Source organism: Pleurodeles waltl, chromosome 8 (assembly GCF_031143425.1).
Source record: "Pleurodeles waltl isolate 20211129_DDA chromosome 8, aPleWal1.hap1.20221129, whole genome shotgun sequence".
Lineage (NCBI taxonomy): Eukaryota > Metazoa > Chordata > Amphibia > Caudata > Salamandridae > Pleurodeles > Pleurodeles waltl.
This window is the reverse complement of record NC_090447.1, coordinates 32,901,599-32,924,021: the sequence shown is the minus strand read 5'-3', so window position 1 is coordinate 32,924,021 and position 22,423 is coordinate 32,901,599.

The following is a 22,423-nucleotide window of genomic DNA, read 5'->3' as shown; positions in this document are numbered from 1 at the left end:
ATCACTGAGGCCGACATCCAGGCGTGATCCTCTATGCACTCCCGTGGCCTGTGTTTGGAGCTTTCGAGTATGGAGACACTCCTGCTGTGATAGACAATTCTCTGAAGAAAACACACAACAGTGGAGTGGGCACTCCAAAGTGGGCAACCTCAAGAACACGACCTTCAAAGGCACAGATATTAAATCACCTTAGTGTCTGGAAATGGAGTATAAAAAGAGGAGATTCAGTCTCTCAAATTGTCAAACTCAAGCTATACATCAGTGTGGAGAGGCTCAGCACCAGTTCTGCCTGTTGTGCCAGGACTGGGGACTAAGGGTCTGGCAGTCTCCCAGGCATCACTCTGGAGAATCAAGAGCTCCCGCATGGAGCCTGGATCACTAGCTTCTGCTTGACGTGCTACTGTAGGACCCTGTGAGGAGAAGGAGATTGCACGCATGGAGCCTGGATCACAAGCTTCTGCTTGACGTGCTACCAGAGGACCCTGTGAGGAGAAGGAGATTGCACGCATGGAGCCTGGATCACAAGCTTCTGCTTGACGTGCTACTATAGGACCCTGTGAGGAGAAGGAGATTGCCTAATGGGAGTGAGAACCAGTGAAGATCCTGCGAGCGGATTCTGGGAGAGGACTGTGAGATGCTGGTCTGCTGGGCCTGCCGCACAGGTAGGGCCATTCTCCCATGTGCATGGAACGCAACCCCCTTTTGCCTGTAGGGACCACAGTGAATTTTAAGAACCATCGCACTGGTGCAACTCTGTGCTCAAAATAGGGCCATTGCCCTGTCCAGTTTTGTGACTCTAAGAAGGATGCTCCCTTAGTGTGTGGAGCGTGATGCTCATATACTCTGGTGAGGGCCATTGTCCTGGTGCAGTGCTGTGACCCTAAGAAGGATGCTCCCTTAGTGTGTGGAGCGTGATGCTCATATACTCTGGTGAGGGCCATTGTCCTGGTGCAGTGCTGTGACCCTAAGAAGGATGCTCCCTTAGTGTGTGGAGCGTGATTCTCATATACTCTGGTGAGGGCCATTGTCCTGGTGCAGTGCTGTGACCCTAAGAAGGATGCTCCCTTAGTGTGTGGCGCGTGATGCTCATATACTCTGGTGAGGGCCATTGTCCTGGTGCAGTGCTGTGACCCTAAGAAGGATGCTCCCTTAGTGTGTGGAGCGTGATGCTCATATACTCTGGTGAGGGCCATTGTCCTGGTGCAGTGCTGTGACCCTAAGAAGGATGCTCCCTTAGTGTGTGGAGCGTGATGCTCATATACTCTGGTGAGGGCCATTGCCCTGTGCAGTTTTGTGACTCTAAGAAGGATGCTCCCTTAGTGTGTGGATCGCGATGCTCATATACTGTGGTGAGGGCCATTGTCCTGGTGCAGTGCTGTGGTGAGGGCCATTGTCCTGGTGCAGTGCTGTGGTGAGGGCCATTGTCCTGGTGCAGTGCTGTGGTGAGGGCCATTGTCCTGGTGCAGTGCTGTGGTGAAGACAGGGCCGTTGCCCTGGTCAGTGTGTGGCTCGGAGAGGGATGTCACCTTGAGTGAACATAGCATAGGTGGGGTCCAGAGAAGGAGCTGTGGGCCATTGCCCGCGGACAGTGTGTAGCTGTGAACTCGGGGCTACTCAGCTGGCGTCCGAGCTGGAGTAGTAACCCCAGTCCTGCCCTCAGAGACAGACTGTACTTACAGCTACAGTGAAGGAGTGCCAGTAGGTCCACACCCGTGTCATCTGCAGTAAGACTCCTGCTCATGGCGGGCACCACCTGGGCGTCCACACCCCAGGACTGCCGAACGCTCCCGGGCCTTAAATGTCATTTCTAGCGTGAGTGGTGAGACTGCACTTCGACTGGCAGAGCATTTGTGGGGGAACCTGAGCAGTCTGACGAGCCGAATGTGCTGGGACACGGTGGACTTTGAATAGCCATTGTGGGACTTCTAGGAGCTGTAATTCAGACCAGCAGGACCCTGGTGCCCGTGCAGGCAGAGCAAAAATGCAGACCTTCTGCAGAGTGTGTTATTATTTTAGTGTGCTCCGTATTGCACTTTGTGTGTATACTGTATAAATGCTACTTTTTATAAAAGTGAATATTTGGCTGGACATTCATATACGGGGGTTGCTGAATGTACATTGAATTATGAGCCCGTGTTCGATCTGCACGTATCTCCTCCCCGAGAAGCGCTGGGCTGCTCGACTCATTCTACTGCGAGTGCTAAGCGCACAAGAGGTTCCTGGCCTGCATGGGCTCGTCTATAAGAGGTCAGGCCCCAGGACATCAGGAGTAAAGGACCTCCACCCCAGTGTTGGGCACAGTAACTGCCCTTGCCCCGTGCCCCTCTGGAAGGGATTCTCAGTCATCCAAATGACTGCACTGAAGAATTCTAGGAAAGACCTTTCCTAATGTTCATCTGAGAATTTTTAAGTGTTTGTGGAAAATACTCCCTAGGAATTCAGAATGAGTCACATTAGGATACCCACAGATAAAAGACATACTGGTGGCTCTGCCCCCCTGGACTGTGCTTTATTAGTTCTGCCTGGCACCCCTTCTCCTCTCTGTGGCCTACCACAAATGAATGGTTCCTCAAATTTCCATATAAAAATGAGTGATCACCTTCGGAATGTTTCTTTGAACAGCATCTGCTTAAAGTCCACATTTTAAGAGGAGGCTTCGGACCACTCATTAATTGGAAACTGATTGTTTATAAACATTTTCCCCTCTAATGCTTTGGCTCATTGCTCGGTACACTCGGCCCTGTAAGACGTTTGTAAACATCAACCATAAAAATATCTAATACTGGGCAACACAAGATGGACCTCACACTAACATTCTCCGAGACCACTCCAGGGTGACCCTAAAGGTGCAGACTCGACAGGCTGACACAGATTCCCACCCACAAGGAGCATCTCTTGGTGAAGAGGGAGAGTGCAAGTTGAAGAATTTGTCCAAGGTGAGGGAAGGCATTTGGGTGGATTCGTGGATCTTGAATATTCTGAAACTGACCCCTGCGCTGGGCTTGCTTAGCTCAGCCCAGCCCTCCAACCATTCCCAGCCCCCAATCTCTATGCCTTAGCCCGCTATCAAAAGCTTGAAAAGAATATATGTCCTCATTTCCAAAATAACCCAACGTGCAAGGCGGCGCGAACTATTTTGTGCAAGCTGGTTCCAATTTGCGAATCCGTGTGCCGTGCGAGCGAGTCCTGCATGGATGGTGTCTGGGAGGGCGCTGATGCTTAATGGAAACAAGGACTTGGAAGCCACAAGAGTTCCAGGTCTAACTTTGGGTCCTGCTGAGTGCCGCAAAGGCCGGTGTGTCCTCATGGTGACACCGCACTGACGTCAGCAGCATGGCTTGCCTGCAGACACTGGAGGGTGGGAACAACCTGTGTTACTGGATCTTTATTGTACACACATGTGGCAGAAAGTAGCTCACAAGATGCCAGAAATAGTACTCTGTGGTGCCCTGGCCGACATGCGCATGAGGCCAGCAGCTGTGGTGGTGGTGGAGGGCGCGGGGGGAATAGAGGAAGGAGTGCCCTTCAGGCACTTGCTCATTGGCCTAGAATAGCACATGGCATGTTGCCAGTGTTGATATAGCGCATTTCTACTATGTGTACGGTTTTGTCGCACTTTCAGTCTTAGCGCCCTCCCATAAGGTTCTGTGCCTTCCCATTAGCCAGAGTCCTGGTGATCTCATGTGGTTTACCCTGAACCTGCAAGTAATTTAAAATCTTCACTTGTAGGTTTACACCTGCTTGTGGGTGTAGATGTGTACATTTTTAGGACGCACTACGTTTTTTGACAATCACCTGGGGATCTGCGATTGTGGTAGGTCTCCTGGAGGGACCCTGAAAAATGTTTGTGAAATTCACACTTATGTTCTTGCAAAGCTATCTTAGCAGGAGAAGCCACACTTTGGGCCTTATTTATGAACGAGTTGCGTCACTCTTGCACCACGCAATGGGGTGCAAGTGCAATGTAACTACAAAATGCGACCTATCAAGCCACCCAAGGCCACTTTGCGTGGTCCTATGTGGCTTCATAAATCTGTAGTAACACAGCGCAAATCACTGAGTTGCCTTAATCTGCTCTCGGGAAGCGTTCCATGGGTGGTGCGTGGGTGTTCCTCTTGGATTTTGACACATTTTCAGACTTGCCATAAATGGTAGACCTGGAAATGCGCCAAATCTGCTTCGCCTATCTAGGTGAGGCATAACGAAGAGAATATTTATTTCTCCTTGTCTGTTCCTCTTTGTATGTGTGGTGCGGAGCTCAGCACACATGGAAAGAGGAAAATTCCTCAGGGGGGTTGTTTTAGTGCATAAACGTGCCCCTTCCTCCACAAAAACAATCCTGCAAGCAACGCAGTCACCCTTGCACCATGGTGCAAAGGTGCCTGCGTGGGCGCTAGGCAGCACACTGTGCACCAGGGCTGGGAAAAGGCAGCAGAGCACTGTATTCTTTTAAATATGGCACATTCCTGTCCTTTCCCTGTCACGCAGCTCAGCAAGGCGGCTTGCTGCATCACAAGCTCATAAATAAGCCTCTAAGTGTACACTGGTGCGTCTAAAAACAGATTTGCGTAAGTGTAACTTATTTATTTATTTATTTCTTCACAGGAAAAATATTCCCCCAAACAGAAACAACCTCCACCACATTCCCACCAGTCTCTTGGGTGTTGTAACAGGAGTCAATTTCAGACCATATTGTGGCAAGAAAATGGTTGAGCCAGTGCTTAATTTGTAGAATAATACGTGCTGGTGCTCAAATCGCTGCTCAGAAACTGGTGGCGCTCCCGGCGCGCTGAGTACCATGTTGCGTGGTCTACGAAGAGTCGCTTGCTAATGACGTCACTGGCTGCAACACAGAACAGGACAGCCCAACAGCCCCAGGGAAGCTGGGACTAGAATGATAATGCAACACTATGCTTCCAAAGGAACCTTGTGTATCAATTAAACATCATATACAATCAGCACATAGACATGGCTTGGGTAATACAGACAAGGACGTAAAGGCGGAAAGAGGTCCAACAACTAGAAACCAATTTTACTATAAACAAAATGTAATCCAACAGGCGTAGAGAAGCCCAAACGCACATTAAACAGATACATTTTGATATACATAGATACATAAAATGTCTTAAGGAGGCTGCTCTCGATACAAAGCACTTCTACATCAACTAAGCAGAACACATTTCATACCAGAGAGAAGTATACCAGTCATAGCATAGCGTAGCCAAATTTGTTAATGTTTCGGCCTTCAACTGGATGCACAAGGCCATCATCAGGACAGGCATACATGACAATAAGGTTCCACTGAAACAATAGCTCCAAAAATGTATGTATATTGTCAGTTTAATGTGTGCTTGGGTTTCGTGCTCCTCTTTTTCAACCCTTAATGTTTCTTTGATGCATGATATTCTATCATAAAGGTGTTAATTGGCGGCACATGATTTGTGTGGCGTACGACCTTGCTTCACAGTGCAAAGCTGGATCTGCACAGCCAAGCACTGCGTTGCCAGGTTGGAGAGAGCCTAATGTGCATGTATGCTTAGCCCGCCCTCTGTCCCTGTCACCGCCAATGGCCCTGTCCCTTTTGCAATAAAAATGTAATAAACATAGTTTATCAAACTTTTACTGTAAAGGTTTTGCAGCTGCTGCTGGCGGGGGGCAACGCTCTTCCGCCATAGCAGAAGAGCCTGAGTAGCATAGGCAGCAACTGTGGTCGTCCGAATACCATAATTGGAAGCAGCATATGCCCATTTCAAAGTGGACTGAACTTGCTTATCCACTGGATCAGAGAGAACAGCATCCTCTGAGGCTAAGGACGATGAAGACGACATGGAGGCCAGAATAGTATTCACCTTTGGTGCCTAAGGGACCTGCTCATCAAACCCCTCCAACAAGTAACGTTTGGAAAAGGAAACAGGGGACAGCAGTCTTCTCAATGTCCTTCCATTCCGTCTGCAGCAAGGACTGAATTACATCATGATGGGGTAGGACATCCTGGGACACTGTATGATGTTGGGCCAGAAAGTCCTCTTCCACCACATCTGGAGAAGCAAACTCCAAAAGGTCCCTAGTATGGGCCAAAACCTCCATGAGCTGGCCACTCTGAATGTATCTGCCCGTGGCATCATCAGGCTCATAAGTATCTTCATGAAAACGAGGACGTTGAGCTGGAGGTTCCCCTCCTACATGCAAGCTATCGCATGGAGGCCAGACATGTAAGATGTGTGTGCTAGGAAAAAGTTCACATGTTACAGGTAGCTATATCGATCAATGTACCTCTTGATGCCGCAACCAATAGCATGGGGGCCAGACGTAAAATGTGCACTCCAGGGTAAAGCTCACATGTTACAGGTAGGTATATCGATCATTGTATCTTTTGATGCTGCAACCAATAGCATGGAGGCCAGACATGTAAGATGTCTGCTCTAGGGTAAAGCTCACATGCTACAGGTAGGTATATCGATCAATGTGCCTCTTGATGCCGCAACCAATAGCATGGAGGCCAGACATGTAAGATGTGTGCTCCAGGGTAAAGCTCACATGTTACAGGTAGGGATATCGATCATTGTACTTCTTGATGCCGCAACCAATAGCATGGAGGCCAGACATGTAAGATGTGTGCACGAGGGTAAAGCTCACGTTACAGGTCGGTATATCGATCAGTGTACCTCTTGATGCCGCAACCAATGGCATGGAGGCCAGACATGTAAGATGTGTGCGCGAGGGTAAAGCTCATGTTACAGGTCGGTATATCGATCAATGTACCTCTTGATGCCGCAACCAATGGCACGGAGGCCAGACATGTAAGATGTGTGCGCTAGGGTAAAGCTCACATGTTACAGGTAGGTATATCGTTCAATGTACCTCTTGATGCCGCAACCAATAGCATGGAGGCCAGACATGTAAGATGTGTGCGCGAGGGTAAAGCTCACGTTACAGGTCGGTATATCAATCAATGTACCTCTTGATGCCGCAACCAATGGCATGGAGGCCAGACATGTAAGATGTGTGCGCGAGGGTAAAGCTCACATGTTACAGGTGGGTATATCGATCAGTGTACCTCTTGATGCCGCAACCAATAGCATGGAGGCCAGACATGTAAGATGTGTGCATGAGGGTAAAGCTCACATGTTACAGGTCGGTATATCTATCAGTGTACCTCTTGATGCCGCAACCAATGGCATGGGGGCCAGACATGTAAGATGTGTGCGTAAGGGTAAAGCTCACATGTTACAGGTTGGTATATCGATCAATGTACCTCTTGATGCCACAGCCAATGACATGGAGGCCAGACATGTAAGATGTGTGCACGAGAGTAAAGCTCACATGTTACAGGTCGGTATATCTATCATTGTACCTCTTGATGCCGCAACCAATGGCATGGGGGCCAGACGTAAGATGTGTGCTCTAGGGTAAAGCTCACATGTTACAGGTAGGTATATCGATCAATGTACCTCTTGATGCCGCAACCAATGGCACGGAGGCCAGACATGTAAGATGTGTGCGCTAGGGTAAAGCTCACATGTTACAGGTAGGTATATCGTTCAATGTACCTCTTGATGCCGCAACCAATAGCATGGAGGCCAGACATGTAAGATGTGTGCGCGAGGGTAAAGCTCACGTTACAGGTCGGTATATCAATCAATGTACCTCTTGATGCCGCAACCAATGGCATGGAGGCCAGACATGTAAGATGTGTGCGCGAGGGTAAAGCTCACATGTTACAGGTGGGTATATCGATCAGTGTACCTCTTGATGCCGCAACCAATAGCATGGAGGCCAGACATGTAAGATGTGTGCATGAGGGTAAAGCTCACATGTTACAGGTCGGTATATCTATCAGTGTACCTCTTGATGCCGCAACCAATGGCATGGGGGCCAGACATGTAAGATGTGTGCGTAAGGGTAAAGCTCACATGTTACAGGTTGGTATATCGATCAATGTACCTCTTGATGCCACAGCCAATGACATGGAGGCCAGACATGTAAGATGTGTGCACGAGAGTAAAGCTCACATGTTACAGGTCGGTATATCTATCAATGTACCTCTTGATGCCGCAACCAATGGCATGGAGGCCAGACATGTAAGATGTGTGCGTGAGAGTAAAGCTCACGTTACAGGTCTGTATATCGATCAGTGTACCTCTTGATGCCGCAACCAATAGCATGGAGGCCAGACATATAAGATGTGTGCGCAAGGGTAAAGCTCATGTTACAGGTCGGTATATCTATCAGTGTACCTCTTGATGCCGCAACCAATGGCATGGAGGCCAGACATGTAAGATGTGTGCACGAGGGTAAAGCTCACATGTTACAGGTCGGTATATCTATCAGTGTACCTCTTGATGCCACAACCAATGACATGGAGGCCAGACATGTAAGATGTGTGCTCTAGGTTAAAGCTCACATGTTACAGGTAGGTATATTGATCACTGTACCTCTTGATGCCGCAACCAATGGCATGGGGGCCAGACATGTAAGATGTGTGCGCGAGGGAAAAGCTCACATGTTACAGGCAGGTATATCGTTCATTGTACCTCTTGATGCGGCAACCAATAGCATGGAGGTCAGACATGTAAGATGTGTGCGCTAGGGTAAAGCTCACATGTTACAGGTAGGTATATCGTTCATTGTACCTCTTGATGCGGCAACCAATAGCATGGAGGCCAGACATGTAAGATGTGTGCTCTAGGGTAAAGCTCACATGTTACAGATAGGTATATCGATCAATGTACCTCTTGATGCCGCAACCAATAGCATGGAGGCCAGACATGTAAGATGTGTGCTCTAGGGTAAAGCTCACATGTTACAGGTAGGTATATCGATCAATGTACCTCTTGATGCCGCAACCAATAGCATGGAGGCCAGACATGTAAGATGTGCGCTCCAGGGTAAAGCTCACATGTTACAGGTAGGTATATCGATCAGTGTACCTCTTGATGCCGCAACCAATAGCATGGGGGCCAGGCGTTAGATGTGCGCTCCAGGGTAAAGCTCACATTACAGGTAGGTATATCGATCATTGTACCTCTTGATGCCGCAACCAATAGCATGGAGGCCAGACATGTCAGATGTCTGCTCTAGGGTAAAGCTCACATGTTACAGATAGGTATATCGATCAATGTACCTCTTGATGCCGCAGCCAATAGCATGGAGGCCAGACATGTAAGATGTGTGCTCTAGGGTAAAGCTCACATGTTACAGGTAGGTATATCGATCAATGTACCTCTTGATGCCGCAACCAATAGCATGGAGGCCAGACATGTAAGATGTGCGCTCCAGGGTAAAGCTCACATGTTACAGGTAGGTATATCGATCAATGTACCTCTTGATGCCGCAACCAATAGCATGGGGGCCAGGCGTAAGATGTGCGCTCCAGGGTAAAGCTCACATGTTACAGGTAGGTATATCGATCATTGTACCTCTTGATGCCGCAACCAATAGCATGGAGGCCAGACATGTAAGATGTCTGCTCTAGGGTACAGCTCACATGCTACAGGTAGGTATATCGATCAGTGTACCTCTTGATGCCGCAGCCAATAGCATGGAGGCCAGACATGTAAGATGTGTGCTCCAGGGTAAAGCTCACATGTTACAGGTAGGGATATCGATCATTGTACCTCTTGATGCCGCAACCAATAGCATGGAGGCCAGACATGTAAGATGTGTGCACAAGGGTAAAGCTCACGTTACAGGTCGGTATATCGATCAGTGTACCTCTTGATGCCGCAACCAATGGCATGGAGGCCAGACATGTAAGATGTGTGCGCGAGGGTAAAGCTCACGTTACAGGTCTGTATATCAATCAATGTACCTCTTGATGCCGCAACCAATGGCATGGATGCCAGACATGTAAGATGTGTGCGCTAGGGTAAAGCTCACATGTTACAGGTAGGTATATCGATCAATGTATCACTTGATGCCGCAACCAATAGCATGGAGGCCAGACATGTACGATGGGTGCACGAGGGTAAAGCTCAAATGTTACAGGTCGGTATATCTATCAGTGTACCTCTTGATGCCACAACCAATGGCATGGAGGCCAGACATGTAAGATGTGTGCGCGAGGGTAATGCTCACATGTTACAGGTAGGTATATCGATCAGTCTACCTCTTGATGCCGCAACCAATAGCATGGAGGCCAGACATGTAAGATGTGTGCGTGAGGGTAAGGCTCACATGTTACAGGTCGGTATATATATCAGTGTACCTCTTGATGCCGCAACCAATGGCATGGGGGCCAGGCGTAAGATGTGCGCTCCATGGTAAAGCTCACATGTTACAGGTCGGTATATCTATCAGTGTACCTCTTGATGCCGCAACCAATGGCATGGGGGCCAGACATGTAAGATGTGTGCGTGAGGGTAAAGCTCACATGTTACAGGTTGGTATATCGATCAATGTACCTCTTGATGCCACAGCCAATGGCATGGAGGCCAGACATGTAAGATTCGTGCGCGAGGGTAAAGCTCACATGTTACAGGTCGGTATATCTATCAGTGTACCTCTTGATGCCGCAACCAATGGCATGGGGGCCAGACGTAAGATGTGTGCTCTAGGGTAAAGCTCACATGTTACAGGTAGGTATATCGATCAATGTACCTCTTGATGCCGCAACCAATGGCATGGAGGCCAGAAATGTAAGATGTGTGCACGAGGGTAAAGCTCACATGTTACAGGTTGGTATATCGATCAGTGTACCTCTTGATGCCGCAACCAATAGCATGGAGGCCAGACATGTAAGATGTGTGCTCTAGGGTAAAGCTCACATGTTACAGGTAGGGATATCGATCAATGTACCTCTTGATGCCGCAACCAATGGCATGGAGGCCAGACATGTAAGATGTGTGCGTGAGGGTAAAGCTCACATGTTACAGGTCGGTATATCGATCAATGTACCTCTTGATGCCGCAACCAATAGCATGGAGGCCAGACATGTAAGATGTGTGCGCTAGGGTAAAGCTCACGTTACAGGTCTGTATATCGATCAGTGTATCTCTTGATGCCGTGGTTGTTTCTGCTTTTATTTGTCCCTAGGATGTAGTGAAAGCCACATCACACCAGTGTACTGTATTTGGGTTTGCACCAAATCTGATGTTTTTGCACAGGCCAGCCCCAGATATCCCTCCTGTGAAGTGCAAAGGTCAGCTTTCTGCATTAAATCACTTTTCTGAGTGAGCGTAGACCCATTGCTGTGGCATACGCAGCATTGAGGCACTTTACGTCACTTTGAGTTCTACAAATGCCTTCGCACACCTTTAGTAAATCTAATTATGTCACTTTGAGCTCTACAAATGCCTTCGCACACCTTTAGTAAATCTAATTACATCACTTTGAGTTCTACAAATGCCTTTGCACACCTTTAGTAATACTAATTACGTCACTTTGAGCTCTACAAATGCCTTTCCAAACCTTTAGTAAATCTAATTACATCACTTTGAGCTCTTCAAATGCCTTTGCTCACCTTTAGTAAATCTAATTACGTCACTCTTAGTTCTACAAATGCCTTCGCACACCTTTAATAAATCGAAGCCCTAGTGTCAGCTAGGTGATATTCATTCACATCTCTTCCTAACCTTAAAATTCACCAAGGTCTGTCCCAACAAAACCTCCAGTATCTGATAGGCCCACGTAAGACATCAGAGCATCTGTGTTCAGCTGATCTAGACGTCAGGGCCCATTGGTCCTTCAAGTTCTCGTCCATGGGGGTCTTTTGATGTGCCTTCACTAATCAATCTTCAGCTCATATGAGAAGGCTGGAGTCTGAAGGAGCTCTGAAGAACATTTAAATCTCAGCTCTTGTAACTCTCACGAACTTTGCAGACAACCAGCAGAACAGCGCCTAAAAGCTGCCTCGGTTGCAAAGAGCGCTATGTAACAGTTTTTACTTCTTTTACTGCTAGTAATGCCTGCAGCCCCTCTCAGGTGTCCGTACGTCTTACGTCCCTTTGTCTCACCAAATGGCCATGAATGATCCTTTTCCATTCAAAGCTCTGCAAACTAATATTCACTAGTCTAGCTTTTTGGGCCAAAATGCAGATTTCTTTCCACCTTAGACTGAAACGCAATACTCTTTTTTCCGAACAAAGTACAGCAAAACGAATTCAGCGAATTCCTGGCAAAATAAGCGCTGACAAATAACTAGAAAGGAGGCGCAGTGGGTTAAAAACCTGGGTGCTGCCTATCACGTGTTCTTACAGCTTTCACTCCCTGGGTTAATATCGTACGTGAACCTGATTTTTCTGCAAAATGTCTCATGTAGTTACTTCCACAAGACATGACTTCTGTTCAGGGCATTAACAGGGGTTAAGTGCCCTTTAACTATGCACCTGATCCTAAGCCCCGTAAGGATAGGAAAGCCAATAATCAGTTGTAAACATCTGGGCAATATGGTTATTAAGTAGACAGGACTAGGCCATTTCACTAGCAGGAGTTGGACATTTCAGGGCTAATTCATACGGCATATATGAGAATGTGAATTAGTACTGCAGAAGTACTACTTCGGGTACTCAAGAATGCCTTTTGTGAATTGCCCCCACCCCGTCTGCCTACTTCATGTGCCTGCTGAGAGCCTAGTGCAGGTAAACAGCAGTAGGTCATGTCAGCGTCCTAATGTTCTGATTGGCTGAGCCACTATCGGCCTTTATATATGGGCTGCTGATATTTACGTATAGTGCAATCGGAAATGACATCATAGTTGTGTGAATGTCTGGGTCGCCACTGCTGTAGAGTGATTATTTAGACCGATTTCTAGTGCTAAGGTGGCACGGTATTTGCACATCTTTAGCACTTGCGCCCATGAGGAACGGAGGCCGGGGTCTATCCATCTGGAAACCTAGGATATGAGATTTGCGTAATATCTGGTTTGCAAATGGGAAAGCAATTTGCGATGCGACCTATGTATTAATATGTAAATACACGGATGGAGGCCTGCTAGGGACAGCAGACTTCCGACCCTGAATTTGCGTTCCAAACCGAGAAACATGCAGCCTGTATCTATGAAAGCACTGGTGCTAGTTTAAATAAAGTTTTCCGTTTGGGAAGGCACTGGGGAGGAGGTTCTGAACATCAGACCCAAAGTGCCGCTCATGCACTTTACATGATCTTGCAGCTGCTGGAAACTGCTCGCGCAAAACGTAAAACAATTATGCAGAAATGACACCTGCGTAAAGGAGGGCCCGGGGTTTGCATTTGTATCTAGTGTAAAGTCGTGTTTTACACACAGGGGTGCGTGCATCAGGCACAAAGCCCCCACCGCCCCCATATTACCCGTGCTGGGCTGCGTCTGCAGCATCGAGGCCTGGGACGCCGGCTGATTCTGGGCTCAGTTTCCATAAGGATTCGCAAGGACATTGTAAGGATTTGGGGGGCCCTGGGCCAAATGCATTTTGGGGTCCCCTGTTCAGAACAGCTTTGAATTCATGATCCAATTTCAGCTCTTCCATGCCCTTTTTGAAAGGTCACTGTCAGTGCACATGCACAGTGGTTTAAATTCTAAATGTGTTTCCATCTAATATTCAGGGATATTGACGTGTTTTCAATAATGTAACCCAGGAGCGGCTCACCAATATTACTGCAAATAATCTCTTCGACACCCTCTCATTTCTCATGCGTTAGGTCCTGTTTTGATCTAAAAGAAACTTTTTATGGATGTTGCATTAAACGTAAACACACCATTTCTCTGAAAAATGTAATATACTGTCACACATCACCCACAATACAAATAAATTAAAGGAAAATAGTATTTTAAACAATCTGTTTAAGAAATGTTCAGGGTCATCAGGGCAAGACTGCAGAACAGAGATGGCTCTATCTGGGGGGCCCTGAAAGGCTGGGGCCCTGGGCCAGACTCCGCTATGCCCAGGCCTTAAAACGTCTCTGAGAATTTGGACTGCTGAGACCCGTAAACCACCCAACACTTTTTACTAAACCTGGGCAGGAACTTTTGCGCCCCCCCCCCCATGTAGGTTTTAGTGCCGTCGTTGGGTGGTGCCATCTGAGCTGTGATGTTTCACCTGGGCCTGCCTGGCACCCACAGCTCAGAGTGCCTGTCTGTGTGTGTTTAGATAGCAGCTCTCACACAGCGCCCTAACACCTGCTATCGCAGCGCTATCTCTCTAAGTGCATTCCACCTGTCGAGCCCTGAGTGCATCTCACACTGTACCCAGATGGTACCAAGCACATGAATACAACCTGTTTTACAAAGTTTGATTATATTTTGTACGGATTCTATCAGGCAATTATGTTTTTAAAGTACCACATTCGTTTATAGTGTTCTTGGTTCCCTGGCACAAAATATTGGAAAAGTCAAATATAAACCCCCTCTACATCAAATACACTACATTGTTATGTTGACTTGCAACAGGGGTCATTACGTACATTTTACCACGGCATCTACATTCCCCTGCATCCACACCAGAGTGACCTCTATAGCGATCTAGGCTTCAAGTGCTGGGGGGCGGGGGTGACAATAGCTTCAGTGCTAAGGAAAGGTTTAGAGCAAGGGATATGTTTAGTGTTCAAATGATGTCACGTTTGAGGATTGCCCGTATGTAAACCTCTCTACTTCTTTAAGACATCTTTAGACTTGAGCCTGTTGTTGCCGGGTAACCCTGGATGGAGCTGGTCGCAGCAGTAGCCCCTCCATTGTTTCCCGGTCGGTCTCATCAGAGTGTGCTTCACTGCTCTAGTCCTTCTTCAGTTTCACCTCCCCTGGGTGCCGCCCGCTGGTCACGTGACTATCTGGTTGCCTTGTCTTCCTTCACCCTCCCTATGCATCTTCCCTAGGCTTCCAGACAAAAGCTGGGTGGTTGTGGGCATCATCTTGTGGTACCTTCTGTATGTCTGGGAAACTAGGGCCTAGGGCCAGGTCAGCGCCATTCATAGCCTTTCCTTTGAATCGCTCCCTCTCATCTTTCCAACATAGTAATCACTCATTGATGTCTTCTTGTGTTGAGTCCTTATTAGCACCCCATCCTGCGGGCTGTACCATCTCTACTTCACAGTGTACAAAGAAGATCGATATACTGCGGTGTCTCTTGATCTCCTTGGGTTGAACACCCATACATCTGATAGGACCCAGTAGGTCTATATGCTATGATATCTCTTGATTTCCTTGTGATGAACCATCAACGCTTCTGGGTGAATTAGGTAGATCCATATATTCTGGCATCTATTGTTTGACTTGGGTTGAACCTTCCTTGTTTCTGTGTGGACACAGTAGATACATATGCTGTGGCGTCTCTTGATTCGTTGGGTTCAACAATACATGCTTGTGGGTAGACCCAGTAGATGTTTATACTCTGGTGTCTCTTGATTTCCTTGGAGTTGATGATCCATTATTGTGGGTGGATGAGAGCGTTTTATAGTCTGGCCGATTATCTTTGGCTTGAACTCATCCAAGACCTCCCTGGCCAGAGTCATCCTAGACCTCTCTAAACAAACCCACATCACCCCCGCCTTACGAACCTCCACTGGCTCCCCATCTAGAAGAGATGCCAGTTCAAGATTCTCATGCACGCCTACAAAGCCTTACATGCCCAGTGACTGGCATACATCAACCACCGTGTGAACTTCCGCAAATCCTTCATACACCTAGGGTCTGCCTCCCTGCCCCTCACACACATCCCTCGCACCCGTTGCAGCCACAGTGGAGGTTGCTCCTTCTCCTACACCACCTCCAAGACCTGGAATGACCTGCCCCTCCACCTACGAACCTCACCCTCCCTGACTGACTTCAGGAAAAAGTTCAAGAAATGTCTCTTCTATTTAGATCCTGCAACCTCAGTGCTCAGATACCCTCAGGGTTTACAGTTTTGCTTTATACAAATGCGTATTGATTGATTGATCCATGTGGACCTAGTATATCCATATGCTGTGGGTCCCCTTATTAACTTGATGTTTAACTATTCAAGCTTCTGAGTGGACCACATAGAGCAACAACTGTGGTGTTCCTGTGGTAGATACCTATAGCGTTGTTGGTTCTTTTCAGTTGCACCAAAACAACAAACTATGAGGGGGTAGCACAACTACCTTGCAATGATTTTTCGATCAAGTATGTGAATGAATATCGCCTCAAGTGCACGTTGTTCCTTTCACATAAGTCTATTAACACTGGTGTGTAAACGGACAATGTCAGGTTTGAAGTGACACAACCACAGCACTTGTCAGGCCCTCAAAGCATCATACACAACTGTTCCCAAATACTACATGAAAACATTCTCCATCCAAACTTTCCGCTCTGCCAGTAAGTGCTCCAGGCAGTTCAACACAACAGGGCCACTGTTCCAGCACTGCTTTCTATATACATGCCACATGATATGACATGGCCTTTTCATGTACGGTACCCATACTATTATCGCTAACATGTGTAGATGGAACATGTGAGATTTCTTTTGTTACAGACATTGACTTACTAGAGCCTTCGAGTCTTAAGATGACCAGTGTATGTGGCCCAGGAGTAAGTGTAATGTCACTGATGACTAGGAGTATTGAAGTCCAGTATGAGATTAATTAAAGTCCAGTTGTAGGTGTACTGTGCTCCAGTAATAGAAGTTTTGTGGTTCTGTAGTGGAGTTGGTGGGCTCTAGTACTAGGTGTATTGTTGTCCAGTAGTAGGCTCGTAGGAGACTTGGGGTCCAGTAACAGATGTCCTGGGGTCCAGTAATAGAAGTGTTGTGGTTCTGTAGTAGACATGGTGGGCCCTAGTACTAGGTGTACTGTTGTCCAGTAGTAGGCTCGTAGGAGACTTGGGGTCCAGTAACAGATGTCCTAGGGTCCAGTAATAGAAGTGTTGTGATTCTGTAGTAGAGGGGGTGGGCCCTAGTACTAGGTTTATTGTTGGCCAGTAGTAGGCTCAGAGGAAACTTGGGGTCCAGTAACAGATGTCCTTGGGTCCAGTATTGGAAGTGTTGTGATTCTGTAGTAGAGGTGGTGGGCACTAGTACTAGGTGTATTGTTGGCCAGTAGTAGGCTCAGAGGAAACTTGGGGTCCAGTGACAGATGTCCTGGGGTCCAGTATTAGAAGTGTTGTGGCTCTGTAGTAGAGGTGGTGGGCACTAGTACTAGGTGTATTGTTGGCCAGTAGTAGGCTCAGAGGAAACTTGGGGACCAGTAACAGATGTCCTAGGGTCCAGTATTAGAAGTATTGTGGCTCTGTAGTAGAGATGGTGGGCCCTAGTACTAGGTGTACTGTTGTCCAGTAGTAGGCTCGTAGGAGACTTGGGGTCCAGTGACAGATGTCCTGTGGTCCAGTATTAGAAGTGTTGTGGCTCTGTAGTAGACGTGGTGGGCCCTAGTACTAGGTGTATTGTTGTCCAGAAGTAGGCTCGTAGGAGACTTGGGGTCCAGTGACAGATGTCATAGGGTCCAGTATTAGAAGTGTTGTGGCTCTGTAGTAGACGTGGTGGGCCCTAGTACTAGGTGTATTGTTGTCCAGAAGTAGGCTCGTAGGAGACTTGGGGTCCAGTGACAGATGTCCTGGGGTCCAGTATTAGAAGTGTTGTGGCTCTGTAGTAGAGATGGTGGGCACTAGTACTAGGTTTATTGTTGTCCAGTAGTAGGCTCGTAGGAGACTTGGGGTCCATTAGCAGGGGCTTAGGTTTCTAGTAGTTGGCATAGTTTGGTACTACAGGTGATGTATTAACATCCAGCAGAAGACGTACTGAGGTTGATGAGTAGATGTGTTGTGCTCTAATAATGGGTACATCGGGGTCCAGTAGTAGAAGTATAATGGCCCAAAGGTAGGTGGATTGTGGAAAAACAGAGCAGTAGTAGAGTCTAGTAAGAGATGCATTCACATATGTTGTAGGGTACAGTAGTAGCTGTATTGGTCTTTGCATTGGCTGCATCAGGGTCAAGGAGTAGGTGAACTGTTGTTCAATAGAATGTGCACTGGAGGTGAGTAATAGGCACATCAGAGTCCTGTCCTATCTGTACTGAGGTCCAGTGTTAGGTACTATACCCCAGTAGAAGACTTATTGTGCATCTTTAGTAGTTGCATCGAAGTCTAGTGGAAGGTCTATTCTGCCCTTGAAGTAGTTATGATGGGGTCCAGTTGTAGGCATATATGGGCTCTGTAGCAGTTACAGAGAGGGTGTAGTAGTAGGTGTATTATGGTCTAGTAAAGGAATACAAGGTTCCCATATTAGTAGGTGTAGAAAAGCCGAGTTGTAGCTTCAGTAAGTCCAGTACTAGATGTACTGTGATCCAGTTGCAGATATACTTGGGCCCACTAGTAGGTTATTGCGGTCTCCTGTTGTAGCTGTATAGTACAGGAGTCCAATAAAAGGAGCATTGTGGCCGTTGAGTTGGAGTATTCAAGTCTACTAATATCTGCGTTGGCTCAAGTAGTAGCTGCATTGGGGTCCAGTTATAGCTGCATTGGGGCCCAGTAATAATTGTATTGGGGTGCAGTATTAGATGTATTGGGGTGCAGTAGTAGGCATATTGTGGCCTTGTACTAGGTGTGCAATGGATTTACAGTAGTCCAGCAGTAGGTGTATTGAGGTACAAAGTGGACGGTGTTCTCCAGTAGTAGGTTTTTGAAGTCTAGTTGTAGGTTCTCAGGGTTTGAGTGGTGGCTGTAGTGTGGTCCAGTACAGGGTGTATAGGAATCCAGTTGAAGGTGGTTTGTGGTCCAGGAGTAGGCATGTAGAGGTTTAGTGATTGGTGTATTGGGGTGGAGTAGTAGGTGTTTAGGGGAGTAGTTGTAGGTCCTTAGGGTTTGAGTAGTGGCTGTATGTGGTCCAGTACAGGGTGTCTAGGTATCCAGTTGAAGGGGTTTGGGGTCCAGCAGTAGGCACATAGAGGCTCACCGATTGGTGTATTGGGGTGGAGTAGTAGGTGTTTAGGGGAGTAGTTGTAGGTCCTTAGGGTTTGAGTAGTGGCTGTAGTGTGGTCCAGTACAGGGTGTATAGGAATCCAGTTGAAGGTGGTTTGTGGTCCAGGAGTAGGCATATAGAGGCTCAGTGATTGGTGTACTGGGGTGGAGTAGTAGGTGTTTTGGGGAGTAGTTGTAGGTCCTAAGGGTTTGAGTAGTGGTTGTAGTGTAGTCCAGAACAGGTTGTATAGGAATCCAGTTGAAGGTGGTTTGGGGTCCAGGAGTAGGTATATAGAGGCTCAGTGATTGGTATATTGGGGTGGAGTAGTAGGTTTTTGAAGTCTAGTTGTAGGTTCTCAGGGTTTGAGTGGTGGCTGTAGTGTGGTCCAGTACAGGGTGTATAGGAATCCAGTTGAAGGTGGTTTGGGGTCCAGGAGTAGGCATATAGAGACTCAGTGATTGGTGTATTGGGGTGGAGTAGTAGGCTTTTGAAGTCTAGTTGTAGGTTCTCAGGGTTTGAGTAGTGGCTGTAGTGTAGTCCAGTACAGGGTGTATAGGAATCCAGTTGAAGGTGGTTTGGGGTCTAAGAGTAGGTATATAGAGGCTCAGTGATTGATGTGTTGGGGTGTAACAGTAGGTGTTATGTGGTCTAACAGAAGGTATGTCGGGTTCAGGTAGTAGAGCTAGTGTAGAGAGGTCTAGGTATAGGTGTTGGCTGACCGAGTATTGATATTTGTATAGAGGTTTAGTTGTAGGTGTATTGGGGCTCAGTAGTAACTAGTCACTGGGGTCCAGCTAAAGGTGTATAATGCTTGAATAAAATGGGAATTAGGTATGATATTAGGTGTGTAGGAGCCCAGTTTTAAGCGTTTAGGTTTCTGATAGTGGGTATATTGTGGTTCTATAGGAGGAGTATGCAAGGCTTGTAGCAGGTGCTTTTGTTGATTAATAGTAGGTGTAGTAGGGTCAGAGAGTAAATGTAGACATACAATTTCTGCTCTTGAGGGGTACAGTACTACAACTATAGGGGTCCAGCATCAGATGTTTAGGGGCCCAGCTTTAGGTATCTAGGAGTCTAATACGAGGTGAGTAAAGATCTAGTTGTTGAGGTGTTGGGACATTGCAATAGGTGTTTTGTGGTGCACTGCCAGATGTACATTGTTCAAAGAATGTGTGGATTATGGTGCACTCACAGGTGTTTTGGGGTCCAGTTGTAGGTGCACAGGGATCTAATAGATGGTGATGCACATGCTGGTGTGGTGAGCCCAGTAGAAAGCGCATATGTCCAGTAGCTTCAGTCTTTGGGTCTAGTAGTTGATGATGGGGTCCAGCAGTAGATGTGTTGGGTTTTCATACTGGATTTATTGTTGTCCAGAACTAGGCAAATTAGGCTCTAGTGGAAGGTCCATTGGCTTACAGTGGAAGGCATGTAGTGGTGCATTAGTAGGTGCTGAACGGTCTAGTAGTAGATGTATTGGGATCCAGTAGTAGGTATATGGTTCACATAATAGTGTCTGCATAGATTTTCACTTGTAGGCATAACGGCCCAAGCAGTAAGTGTGGGCAGGTTCCAGTAGGGTATATGCTGACCTCTTGCATGGATATTGGAGGCCGGTAGTAGGTGTATTGTAATCAAACAGAAGACATGTGTGTAGATGTCTAGTTGTAACTGCTGTTGACCCAGTAGTAGTACTGTATTGTATGGTATTGCAACATTTATGTAGCACTTACTATCCATAAGTGGGATGCTGAATGGGAGGTCTTTGGTAATATTGTCCCACATCTGGTTGTCATTGTGAGATGTCACAAAGTTGTCATTGTATGTAGCTTGCTGGAACCTGCAGTGGTGAACTAAATTAAAGTCCTCCATTGGCGTGCAGCATGTGGCAGAACTCTTCAGTTATTCCATGCCTGTTCAGTGCCTGTGGGCTGGTATAGGGTGGTGCCCAGGACCCTAAGCAGTTTTGTCTTTTGTCTCATCTGAATGTGGGAGTGCCATGCAGTGTAAGGAAATTATTATATAGTCTGTATGAACTACAAACTACTGTCTGACCCCTAAGTGCTATTGTATCAGACTTAGTGTGGGCCAGGAGAAATATATATTGTATTGTAATTGCGTTTATAGAGTGTTCACAATCCCTGATGACGGACTGAAGTGCTATACACCGGGCCACACACTGGTGCAGAGCCCAAGGTTAGAACTGTTTTAGTAGTTATTGTAGGTTATTGAGATCAGTCCTGTGCTCTTACTCCATTGTCTACATGGTAAATTACATTAATAGGAGTTGGGTGTGATCTTTAGCATGAGGTGATATGTGAATTCATGCAAATGACTGGCTGTATCAATAGATGAGCAATAGGAGATTAGCTATTGTTAGGTTGCAGGGGTGTGACTTTTAAAGTAGAGGTTGTGATCTTTGGGGTGAGATGTGGGCAATTTGAAGAAATACAATAATAGGGCTTAGGGTGCACATGCTGTGACTTAGGCTTTGCTTAGAGAGAGGAGACAGGCAGAGGATGAAAGTAGGGCGCGAGGTTCATTTGAAAGAAACAGTGCAGCAGCAATCAGAATTTTTAAGTCAGTGTTCATGGGAACACAGAGGAGGCTTTCTTGAGATTGCAAGCTATTTTAGGATGCAACACAGTAGAAAGAAACACCTTCATTAGCCTGTGAGATATTGCTATATTAGGTACTTTTGATGAGAGCAATAATCAGTTAAAGAGTCTGTCTTCTGAAAGGCCACAGCTAGACCACTGCTTTGCAAGAATAGTTGATCATCTGTAAGTAAGAAGTAATGGCTGGACCTATGTACAGGGAAATATCTATAGGTTCAGGCTTCACTAAAAGGCAGCAGTAAGTTCATATCACTACACTATGAGAAGATATATGGAGTAAATGATGCAAACATCAAACAAGAGATTCTGCAAATTCTGGAGCAGATGTCTACAGATGTTCACCCACAACTCTGGCTCACAGTATTAACTACGAAAGCAAAGTGGGGTCCATTTCAGATGCCCCTGGTCGTAGCTTGGCACACGATGGGGTGAGGATAGCTTCCCAGAAGTGTATTGTCTGCATTTATGGAGCTAGAGTGTGAAGATCCGGCCAGTGAAGAAGGAGGATGTAGGCAGGGCTTCTTTTAGCGATGCTGTTAACTTAGTTCTCAAGGTGCTGCTAATTGGTCCTTCCTTAGGATTGCTATCCGGTAGTTAGGAGGGGTGGTGTGCACTCTGAGTATCAAAACCACAATATCTACGGGTTAGGATATCGAGGAAAATATGGCAACAAATATTGAGAAGTAAGTCTGGATTTTCTATACCTAACTCGGCATATATGTATGTATGCATTACATATATCTTCAAGGCTGGTAGATGTGGAGTTAGCAATACTACATCTATACTTCACTATATGCATTTACCTTTTGATATTCTGTCCCTCAATATTCTGTCCTTGATCTTCTGGTACCAGCATATCATTGGCGTCAATAATCAGTAGTACAGTAGGTAGTGGTGAAGGATGGGACTGTAGTTTTTGTTGTTAAAGATGAGAACGGTTCTAGGGCAGGAATGCCCTCAGTCTGTCTCTAATTGCTGCTTCAGAAATGT